The sequence below is a fragment of the Oncorhynchus mykiss genome, chromosome 16, assembly GCF_013265735.2.
Source record: "Oncorhynchus mykiss isolate Arlee chromosome 16, USDA_OmykA_1.1, whole genome shotgun sequence".
Lineage (NCBI taxonomy): Eukaryota > Metazoa > Chordata > Actinopteri > Salmoniformes > Salmonidae > Oncorhynchus > Oncorhynchus mykiss.
In genome coordinates this window covers 26,471,034-26,483,282 of record NC_048580.1, presented here as the reverse complement: position 1 = coordinate 26,483,282, position 12,249 = coordinate 26,471,034, and positions in this window count along the sequence as shown.

Sequence of the window (12,249 nt, the reverse complement as noted above, 5' to 3'; positions counted from 1 at the left end):
TGCTTTGTCATTATGGGGTATTGTGTGTAGATTGCTGAGGAATTTAAAAAAATCAATTTTAGAATGAGGCTGTAAAGTAACGAAATGTGTAAAAAGTCAAGGGGTCTGAATACTTTCCGAATGCAGCGTACTGTATACAGGTAGTTGCCAAGGAAAGGAAACACGAGTAAATGAGGGATACTAAGTATATTGAAAGCAGGAGCTTCAACACAGGTGTGGAATTAACCTCCCATCATGCTTAGGGTCATGTAAAAAATGCTAGGCAGGCCCAGTTACCCATTATTTTGGCTATCGTGGCTAGAAGAAGAGTCACTCAACTTTGAAAGAGGGGTGATTTTTGGGGCACGTTTGGCAGGAGCTTCAGTGACAAAGACTGCTCAACTTGCTTATGTTTCACAATATGCCATGGCCATCTCAGTCACTAAATCTCAACCCAATTGAACACATACATGTGAGATTCTGGAGCAATGCCAGAGACAGCGTTTTCCACCATCAACAAAACACCAAATGATGGACTTTCTTGTGGAAGAATGGTGTCGCATCCCTCCAACAGCATTGAAGCTGTTTTGGCGGTCAATGCCCTATTATTAAGACACTATGTTGGTGTTTCCTTTATTTTGGCAGTTACCTTTATGTATACACACTGTTGTAGATTACATATGAAGAAAGTACAGTATATGTTATACTCTTTATTGTTATATTTCACTGTATTTTTTGCCTTTCTCTTTGACCATGAGGTGATTGTTATACAGTAGACAGATGCACCAAAGACTAACTTCCTGTCCTCTCCCTTTTATTCCTCACCATTTTGACACGATACTTACAAGAAGCGCCTTTCCGCTTCAAGGCAGTGTTTCAACCCTCAGAATCAATACATGGAACAGTAGATTGAAGCCTGGCTGCAGCTATAAAAAAATGTATCAGCATTGATTACAGCTTCCTCTTCCTGTTCTGTTCCTCTGTTCATCTTGTACCTGGAGCTCCCCCAACACCCATTATTGTTCTCTCATTTTTCATCCCTTCTTCTCTTTTCATCCATCCTTCTTTCATTAGACAAGATTAAAAAAAAAAAAAAAAACATTTTCCTATTTCAAAGTCCTATTCCTGTGATTGAATTTGTGTACTCATCCCACTGGGCACACACTGGTTGAATCAACGATGTTTCCACATCATTTCAACTAAATTACATTGAACCAACGTGGAATAGATGTTGAATTTACGTCTGTGCCCAGTGGGATGCATATGTTGTTGTATGTATGACATGGTTAGGGACAATTTCAAGAGACTCTGTGTGTGGTAAGAAGAGCGCAGAAAGAGAGTTGGAGTGGGAGATGGATAAAGAGATAGAGGGACAACAGGATGAGACAAATGTCAAATGATGATGTGACGCTCATGCCATCCCCACGTTGACCCATCAGCCAGTGGCCTTTGGTATGGCCCACAATGCGTCATTGATTCCATCCTCTTACTGAGGTTGGGGTTCAAGGTTCAAAGTTAATCAGGGTTGCATTAGCGCATTGTGATCCAGGAGGATATCAGAGTTCACTATGACCTAGTGACCGAACCGCAATCTTTCAGTGTTCCAGGAAATGGGGTGGTTGGAGAGAGACAGGGGTAAGGAGAGAGCGAGAGAGAGAGAGAGAGAGAGAGAGAGAGAGAGAAAAGAGGGGAGGAGAGAGAGATGCTGAACACCACATTCCCCTGTGTCAGATGAGTACATGCTGAAATCCATCTTCTAAACTCGTAGCAACAAACTGTGTGTATTCACTTGCTTGAATTCTAGCTACGTCGGAGTGGTTGACGTACCTACGCAAACTAGCGGAGTCAACCATTAACGGAATGTACAGCTAATATGCTCTTGAACAAATTATAGTGTTCAATGATCATATAAATAGATTGCTTTTTTATAAATAACCTTTTGTGGTTGTATTTAACTGCTGAAAATGCTGTCGTCAAAGTAATTTCCTTAGTAGATGAAGTCAGAGTTCAGCATGTCGGAGAAGTAATTATGAGTTGGTGGGCCGTTCAAATTGATTATTCCCCCTTGGAAGCTCGTATTTCCAGGTTTCCAACATGTTATGAACGCACCACTCTAACTGCCGTTTGTGTGTATCCCTCCAGTTGCTCGTGACAATGTCATGTTTTGGTATTAGTAATACGGTACTGCCCTCTGCTGTTTGGTCCCCTCTTTTTTTTAGGATGGAATCCATTACCCACTAGTAATCATGTATGTTTAAAGTGAAACGGGGATGCCTAGTCAGTTGTGCGACTCAATTCCTTCAACTGAAATGTATCTTCCGCATTTAACCCAACCCCTCTAAATCAGAGAGGTGCGGGGGGCTGCCTTAATCGACATCCACGTCTTCTGTGCCCGGGGAAAAGTTGACCTCCTATAGTCATGAAAGGAATCAGCAAATCAGAACTAGCATATCAAACTCAGTCAATATTTGACATTTGTATATAGATTATAAAAAGATTGTTGTACTGTAGTTCTGTAGTTTTAGAAATGATAAGTTACATTACACGTCGCTGGGGACTTTTTGATTACAGTAGACCCATGTTGTAATTATATCTGAACAATACATTTATTTTTTTGCATTAATGATTGTGAAAGATGTCTTCAAGGATCACACATGGTATAGAAATTATGGAAATGTTATGTTCAGTACATTTTAATGGGTAGTGCAAAGGTAGTGCCTAATAGGATAACAGTGTAATGTACTGTAATGTATAGTACTGTAGCATATTACATTCAAACGGCAATTTTGGAACATATACTGTATCTTGCATTTTTTTGCTATTGTAATTGTATAATGGAAACAAGCATGGTCTCCACATGGTCGTCTTGGAGTTGAGTGTGTAGACCCCTGGTGTTGTGACACACACACGCACACACGCACACACACACACACACACACACCCTCTTTCTGTGCCAGATAGTGTCCTTTGGAATAAGCACCACATGTATGGTACTGAGAGCCAACTCGCATTTTTCAGCACCAGTGATAACACATGTCTTTTTTCCACTAGTGCGCTCATCAAAACCCACTTTCCTCTCTAACGCAGAGCAACGTCTCTGTCATGTTTTTAAACCTAAAGTCTAATTGCATTACAACTTGCGGGGGAAATGGTGTTCCAGTGAACAATATCAGCAGCTTTCAATCATCACTATTTCCATAAATGTCTATATCAAATCCTCTATTATGTGGCTATATCATCAAATGTCCATTCATCTTTGCTGGAAATAAATGGAATACAACACATCAATGAAGACTTCTACAAGGGTTCCACGATATCAAAATCTAATTTCAAATAGTAGGCCTAAATTTGGTTGGCCTGCCACCCACACTTGGACTATGACACTAATCATTTTGATTTTTGAATGATTTGATTATAATTTTCTGTTATTTACTTACCATGCACCTTGTAATAATGACTTTTCTATTATGTGATAAAAGCAGTAGTCAAATTAGTAATCTATTATTTATTGTAAATGGACAACAAATAGTCTCTGCCCTGGTAATTGGCCAATTAGCTCATGTTAGCATGTTTAGGTGAGATGTCTCTGCAACTCTGCTCCCAAAATAACTTCACTAGGCCTTCATATCAGTATGATGCACACAGTTATACTGATATCATGCCAATACGTTTTTTTCTGACTGAAATCTCGGACAGGCCTGCTTTCATGTTGACTTTCAAAGCTGGGCTAGTAACTATTGTAGCCATGGATTATAAAACAAGAGGCTATAAACAAAAATGTAAATGTGCCCCAATTTACAGTAACCAGTATTGTTTACAAAATCTTTAGTTTTCAAGATGGAGGAGTTGCCTAATTACACTATTTCAAGGGTTGGTCCAATGATAATGAAATGAATATGTTATGAGATGGCGCAATGAAGTAACTTAGTCACCGTAAGAACAATTTCTCAATCATATTTTCATGTCTGCTTCTTCTCCACAAGCCATACCTTCTTTTCAGTGTTTGATGCACAGGAATGATAATAATGGTATGCTATTTAAAACATTAACATTTAGGCCTAATGATAAAACGCATTTGCCTTTGGTGAGGAGATCGCATTTCTGCATATACTGTATATTGCAGCATGTTGTCTAATTCATATGGGCCTATTTATTTTACTTTTATTATATAGGCTTAAATAATAATCATATTGCAGGGCATGGCTCTCCTTTTCTGACATGACTGCTTTATTCCCACTACACAATAAAAATCAGGCTACCATTTATCCATTGCTCATTAAATAGCAGACTGGTCTCACAGCATGTCGTATTATTCTGTAAGTAAATTCGAGACGCTGCAGTATGATATGTTACATTTGGTATGGTTACATTAGACAGACTACTAACCCCTAGCCCAGCTAGCGTTAGCGAGCTAGCTAACATTAGCCCCCTAGCTAGAATTCCTAACATATAGTACAATTTTAAAATTCGTAACATATTGTACATTTAGCAAATTCAGAACATATAATCCGAATTGTAATTTGCAACATTATATGAAATGGGTGATGGACATCCACAAATGAATACATACCATACAAAACGTAACATATTATATGAAACATAACATGTCATACTAAATGGCATGCCTTGGTTTATGTACATGATAATACGAAAGGCTCTGAGACAAAGTTACAAATAGCTAAACATGCTCAAATTTAAATAGACAGAGCCTATTTCAAATATTTGGCAGTATGGGTAGGCTACAATATTGCTGTGCGGTAGGAGCTCAACATCATAGCCTATTTCATCTCAGAGCCTAAACCAAGGCAGGAGATAGAAACACAATCATGTATTGATAAACAAAATATTGAACAGCAATTAATATTTTGCATAAAAATGTGGGCTGTAGTCTATTTTTAGCCTACTTTTAAGTATTTCGGATATTCAGCGCTTAATTTGTAAATTGGGAGGTGCCGGAACAAAAAGTGAGCCGAGAGAGGGCTGACCTGGTGGGTTCAGAGGTACCGGAACTGGCTCCAAACACTGTCTTTTACATTTGGATCCGTCTTGCCAATTGTAGCGTTCCTGTAAGACTCATGGAGGAGTTTTATCCTTTTTTTGTCCTGATATACTGTCATATACTGAAGTGGAAAATAAATCTCCTTTATAACAGAGCATTGCATGCATATCACCATTTGCATATAATTTGCGTGCCGGCATAGAGCAGTAGAGTATAAGCGTTTGCAGAAGATGCACGCATGCAATTCTACATAATTTTAGATGACTGGAGATTTTAGCAGAATCTTTTTTAATACCACACAAATTGAGTATCTGAGATCAATAAAAACGAACATGTCTTGAATCCTTCAATAGCCTAAGCCTAGGTGTGTGGAGACACACATATTGTACAATATGAGAAGGAAATTGTAGTCCTAAAAAAGCTTTCCAGTTTCACTCACCCGCGATGACGGATGCGCTCGTGCCAAAAGCCTAACTTTCTTGTTTAACTTTGTAGCGCATCGCTTACTTTGTAAAACCATGCTTTTCGGTCAGTAGGCCTATTTGAAAGTTGAACACATATTTTGATAATATATTACAAACAAGTTAGTCTTCTCTTTTCATCAGAATCCATTTGCTTTCAAACCTGTATTTTCCAGCGATGTTTGGCTATTTGAAATATTGCAAAGGCCTGTTATGGCTGCAAGCTGTTCACTCAGATTTCCCGGGCGTTCCAGACTGTAGGCATGCCTTGTGCTTGGGCTACACACAATCTGCAGCTAGGCTGCTTAAAAATAAAATAAACTATTGATCCTCTGTGGCTAAATTATAGGCATACCCATGGTGTAGTATTCTAAATGATCTCATTTCTTTCTCAACAGACAGCAGTAATTCTACAACTTTGGCAAATGTAAACCTTTTTCCCAGGGTGATGCAGCACCTGCAGCACCCTTCCTGCGGCTACACTCAGAAAAAAAGGGTTCCATAAGGGTTCTGCGGTTGTCCCCATAGGAGAACCCTTTTAGGTTCCAGGTAGAACCCTCTTTTGTTCCAGGTAGAACTATTTTGGGTTCCGCTTAGAACCCTCTGTGGAAAGGGTTCTACCTGGAACCAAAAGGGGATCTCCTATGGGGACAGCCGAAGAAGCCTTGTTGGTTGTAGATAGCACCCTTATTTCTAAATGTATGATTCTAAAATAAATCAATTATGAAGTGCAACGCTGGAGACGTACAAATTGCAAGAGCATGTCTATCAGAGCAGAGAGAGGGAAAGAGAGAACATAGAAAGTGAATCTCATTCTAGTTCTGTGAGAGATACAGGCGCGCTTCTCTCTCTAACCACAGCAATGGCCAGGCATGGGTATATACAGGCTACAATGTCGCGCAAACCAAAAACACCAGCCGGTGTTGTGCAGAAAATCTCCCCGCTGACAGAATTATCCCCCCTTCGCGTTCTTCATTGTTGCGACTTGCTCACTAGTTGAGATTTCTGCTCTTCAGTCAGTTGTCAGTTTTGCCTACATTTCACTGATCTTAGTAGCTGGGCTATTTGTTTCAAGTGTATGCGGCTGTTCTAACTTGTATTTCGCCCGCGCCTGCGCCCGCGCCCGCATGCACCTGGGGGCGCCCAGTGTCGCCCCCGGCAAGATGCCACCCTGGGCGGCTGCGCATGTCGCCCGTACTTAAACCCGCTACTGATTTTGTATTTGCCAAAATTCGTCATCTCTCCCATGTCTTAATTGACTAGTATTTTTTAAAAGTGTAAGGATAATAATTCAGCCATAGTTGTTCTGAAATTTGTATTGCTTGCCAACATTTGACTCCCTCCTCTATGTTTAATATAACATACATACATTTATTATTAATTTCGGTTGCCTATCCTGACATGAAGTTTGTTCTATAGAAAGTATTTGACTCTGTGTGCCACAGAAAGTATTTGACACTAGGCACAAAATTAAGGAAAATCGAGGGGTGGGGGGATTCTGGCAGGGGGGAGATTTTTGGCACAACACCGGCCCAACATGGATACATTTTCAGAATATCAGGCACGTTTTCACATTACGTTTTTTTAAGGGGCACGAGAATTACAGAGAAGTCAACTTGAATTAACTCTGATTGATTTTATTACACTTTTTACATTACAAACAGTGACAATTATTTTTCATGCCAAGAGAGGTACTGATCCTGGAAAATAGGTTCCGGAACAAAACATTCGAAAATTGAGAGGTGGCTCAAACTAAGCACTGCGGATATAGTCATATAGACACTCAATCGTACAGATTGCGCAGCCAGTGTTTGGCACTAGCTATAGGTGGCATGCATTTTCAGTTTGAAAAGTCACTGCAAAATATTAATACATACTGCCCACACACTCAAAAATGTGCTTTTGCGCTTTCTTTTAGGAAACTGACATTGCCCAGTTCCAACATTTCCACACCATACCGCAAATGAGGGTGTTTTTGTTAGCATAACATTTGATTGGAGGGTGTTTTCCAGGCGGGTTGTAAAGCGCTCGTTCACGACCCTTGGTTCCTAATTTCTTGATATTTCTTACTGAATTCTGTGCTCTGCGGAGATTCTAGGATTTGCGTGTGCAACAAGTTATTGGGATTTATCAAACAGTCGTATAGACGTTTTCTTTGATAAATCAGAGCCATATTATATTTGTTTGCTCATGAACAAGAGTCATAACCCTGCCTGAAAAACACCCTCCATTGGTAACGAAAACGCCCTCATTTGGTAACGAAAACGCCCTCATTTGGTAACGAAAATGCCATCATTTGGTAACGTAAACGCCCTCATTTGCTGTATGATTTGGAGATGTTGGAACTGAGGCATGACAGTTTCTCAAATAAACTACATCTGTAGACATGTGGGCAGAATGTGTTAATATTTTGCAGTGACTTTATTACACACATTAAATGCATTCGCATATAGCCAATGCCAAACACCGGTAGTGCATTCTGAAACATTGTCTATTGAACCATTTTAAAAGTAAAAGCTTAAGCCCACACTTCTATGCAAATTCTAATTTAAAGTGACCAGATTTCTGACATGAAAACCGGGGACATTTCCAGTTTTGGCGGTCAATATACCATTAAAATATCCAATATTATTATCTATGAAATATAAGGGGGACATTTCCGGTTTCATGTATTGAATCGAACAGGCAGACTGTGATAGAAAGAGAAAACAACTACAGTACAGAAACACTATAGACAAGACAGAACTGTCCGATCTGAACAGCCATTCTGTGGTCCTGCTAGAATAAGAGCAGAAGAGAACATGAGCAAAATTGGAAATAAAACAAACAGACAATAGTATACGTGAAGTACTTAAACAACATAATAAAGAAATAATATGATGAGATTGGTAACTACATAATATATTTTTACCAACCTAATCTGTATATTTCTCAGAATAATGTATTTTCTTCAGGATTGCTCTGTCTTTGGCCAGCTTCTCTGTGAACTCCTGGCAGAGGAGGATGAAGTTTGTCTTCACAATAAGCATGGCCTTGATGGTAGGAACAGTGAACCTATTTCTTGCTGCTGTCCATATTTCATTTATTTGGGAGAACACTCTCGACTGGTGCATTACTTCCAGGTAAGCACATGACAACAGACGCTAATCTAGCCAGGTTAGTGTGTGGGATGTCATTCTCTTTGAAGTGTGTTATCCCCATGCTCCATATCTGACTAAGCGTTTTCTCAGATGTTTTCCATTCTTCATGCGATCCCCCTTTTAGGAACTCTTGCAGGCCAGTAACCTCGTCAAACAATGCATCCTCACTGATGGTCACATTGGGGCATTTTTCCTGCAGTGTGGCTGATGCCTTCTGAATCTCTTCACCCTGAGGTTGCCTTTTTAAAAGGAGACCATGTAAATATTTTAGATTATTTGTGTGCTTTCCTCATGCTTACAAGTAGTTCACAGCCTTAGTGAAGAATGATTGGGATGTTTTGAGAAAGCTCTCTTTAGACATGGCTCCATTTTCCTCTAGCTCTCTCAGAAGTCCTCCGACCAAAACTGGAATGAAGTTGCCATCACGTCTTGCAGTCAATTCTGCCTCAACGTTTCTCAGAATTGCAGCTGACTCCACAGCACAGCGGTCCTGGCCTCCAAGCATCTTGATCGTGTCACTGAATATGGTCAGGTTTCCATGGACAAAGGCCAGCCAAAGTTCAGTCAGTGGATCTTCGAACATTGTTCGCAGGACAACAGGGCATCTGTCTTCAGAATGAAAAAATTATTTCAAATGGCACATACATTTTCAGCATTCTCTAGTGCAGGGAGCATGGACAGCCAGCGAACATTGTGGTGTCCTAAAATGTTATGGTACTCCTTGCCAACAAACTCACAAAAGCTCTTCAGTCTTTCTGCTCTGGCGGTGAAAAGAGGAAAATATCTTTGTGAGCAGGTACTCAACATCAAGGGGAATCATCTCCAAAGCAGTTCTGGCCATGTTATGAATGATGTGGGCAGGACAACCTAACGCTTCGAACACACCGACTGCATCATTGCATCACTGCTGCTTAACATTTTGCGCAGCTAGGCAACTATACTGATGCAGGTACCTTTTGCAGGGGGTCACATGCGGTTGGACACATGGAGGAGAGAATCATTTTCACAGTATCCTCAACTGCTGACAGCTACAGGGACATAAACACACAAAATGCTGCTTGGAGACAAGTGTCCATGATAGTAGGATTGCCAGGTCAGTTTAGTAGTGAGCTTGTGCTAGATGTGGCTAGTTAACGTTAGCTTGCTAGCTAACCTAGCTTGCTAACCTGTGTGAAAGAAATAGTCAAATAAATTATGCTAGTTACTACCTGATAATTTGACCAAATAATCATGTTGAAAGAGTGTGAATGTGTATGCTAGATAAATAGTAATAGAAATGGTAGATACTACTGTACCCCTGATCATTTGGTCAGATAACTGTGTGTGTGTGTGTCTATGTCTACAGTAGGTGACCTGTCCATGATAGCTATCTAATAACTATAGTTGTGCTAGGTAATGGTTTGGCTTATCATGTTCATGTCTATGTAGAAGAAGACTGTAGGAGGAAGTGGAGAGGACTCAGGGACAGGTATCAGAGAGAGAGAAGGGTAGAGAAAGAGAAGAAGAGGTCTGGGTCAGCAGCTTCAGGCCAGCAGCCTTGGCGCTTCTGCCACATTCTTTCTTTTCTGGATCCATTTATCGTGCCTAGGACAACGAGTGCCAATTTTACAGCCAGACCCTCTACTACGTCATCCACAAGTGTTGTCGCCACCGGTGCATCAAGACCCTCAACGTCACCTACAAGTGCGACCATCGCCTCCACCGGTGCAGCGAGACCCTCTGCAACGTCTACATCATCCACGAGTATGACCACCACCAGTGCAGCCATGGAAGATGATGAAATGGAGGAAGCACCTCTGGATTTAGGACCACCTGAGATTATTATGAACCTCACGGAAGTGACCACTGAGGACCTCGTTGAACAGGATGTGTCACACCCTGACCTTAGTATTCTTTGTTTTCTTTGTTATTTTGGTTAGGTCAGGGTGGGACATGGGTTATGTATGTGTTTTTGTCTTGTCTAGGGGTTTGTATGTTTATGGGGGTGTTTTTCTATTCTAGGTGTTTTGTAAGTCTATGGTTGCCTAGATTGGTTCTCAATTAGAGGCAGCTGTCTATCGTTGTCTCTGATTGGGAACCATATTTAGGCAGCCATATTCTTTGGGTATTTTGTGGGTGATTGTTCCTGTTCCAGTGTTTAGTGTTCACGTTATGGGACTGTTTCGTCTTCGTTCCTTTTGTCGGTTTGTTGTTTTTGTTCGGTGTTTAAGTATTCCCATTAAATATGGATTATCATCACGCTGCATCTTGGTCCTCCTCTCTTTCACCCGAAGACAATCGTTACAGAATCACCCACCACCAAAGGACCAAGCAGCGTGGTAAAGGGCAGCAGCAGGAGGAGCAGCGCAATCAGAACTATTGGACTTGGTATGAGATACTGGATGGAGAAGGACCCTGGACGCAGCCGGGGGAATATCGCCGCCCCAAGGCAGAGCTGGAGGCAGCCAAAGCGGAGAGGCGGCGGTATGAAGAGGCAGCACGGCAGCACGGCTGGAAGCCCGAGAGACAGCCCCCAAAACATTTTCGGGGGATAGCTCACGGGGAGTGTGACTAAATCAGGTAGGAGACCTGAGCCAACTCCCCGTGCTTACTGTGGAGAGAGAGGGCGTCGTACTGGTCAGGCACCGTGTTATGCGGTAGAACGCACGGTGTCTCCAGTACGCGTGCTTAGCCCGGTGCGCTACATCCCAGTTCCCCGCATAGGGTGAGGATCCAGCCAGGGTAGATGGTGCCAGCCCTGCTCTCCAGACAGCCAGTGGGTCTCCTCGGGCCAGGATATCCTGCGCCTGCGTTGCGCACTGTGCCTCCCGTATGTCTGCACTGCCCAGTGCGTCCTGTGCCTGCGCCCCGCACGTGCCGGGTTAGAGTCACCACCCAGCCAGGACGGGTTGTGCAGGCCATTATCTCGAGACCTCCAGTGCGTCTTCACGGTCCGGTCTATCCAGTACCACCAGTGCCGGCACCACGCACCAGGCCACCAGTGCGCCTCCAGAGTCCAGTACGCCCTGTTCCTCCTCCCCGCACTCGCACCGAGGTGTGTGTCCTCGGCCCAGTACCACCAGTGCCAGCACCACGCACCAGTGCGCCTCCAGGGTCCAGTACGCCCTGTTCCTGTTACTCGCACTCGCCCTGAGGTGCGTGTCCCCAGCACGGTACCACCAGTGCCGGCACCACGCACCAGGCCTATAGTGCACCTCGGCAGTCCAGTACGCCCTGTTCCTCCTCCCCGCACTCGCCCTGAGGTGCGTGTCCTCAGCCCAGTACCACCAGTACTGGCACCACGCACCAGGCCTACAGTGCGCCTCGCCAGTCCAGAGCGTCCGGCAACAGTACCCAGTCCATAGTGTCCGGCAACAGTGCCCAGTCCAGAGCGTCCGGCAACTGTACCCAGTCCAGAGCCTACGACGGGCCGCAGACCGGAACCTCCTACGACGGGCCGCAGACCAGAACCTCCTACGACGGGCCGCAGACCGGAACCTCCTACGACGGGCCGCAGACCGGAACCTCCTACGACGGGCCGCAGACCGGAACCTCCTACGACGGGTCACAGACCGGAACCTACCACGACGGGCCGCAGACCGGAACCTACCACGACGGGCCGCAGACCGGAACCTACCACGACGGGCCGCAGACCGGAACCTACCACGACGGGTCGCAGACCGGAACCTAC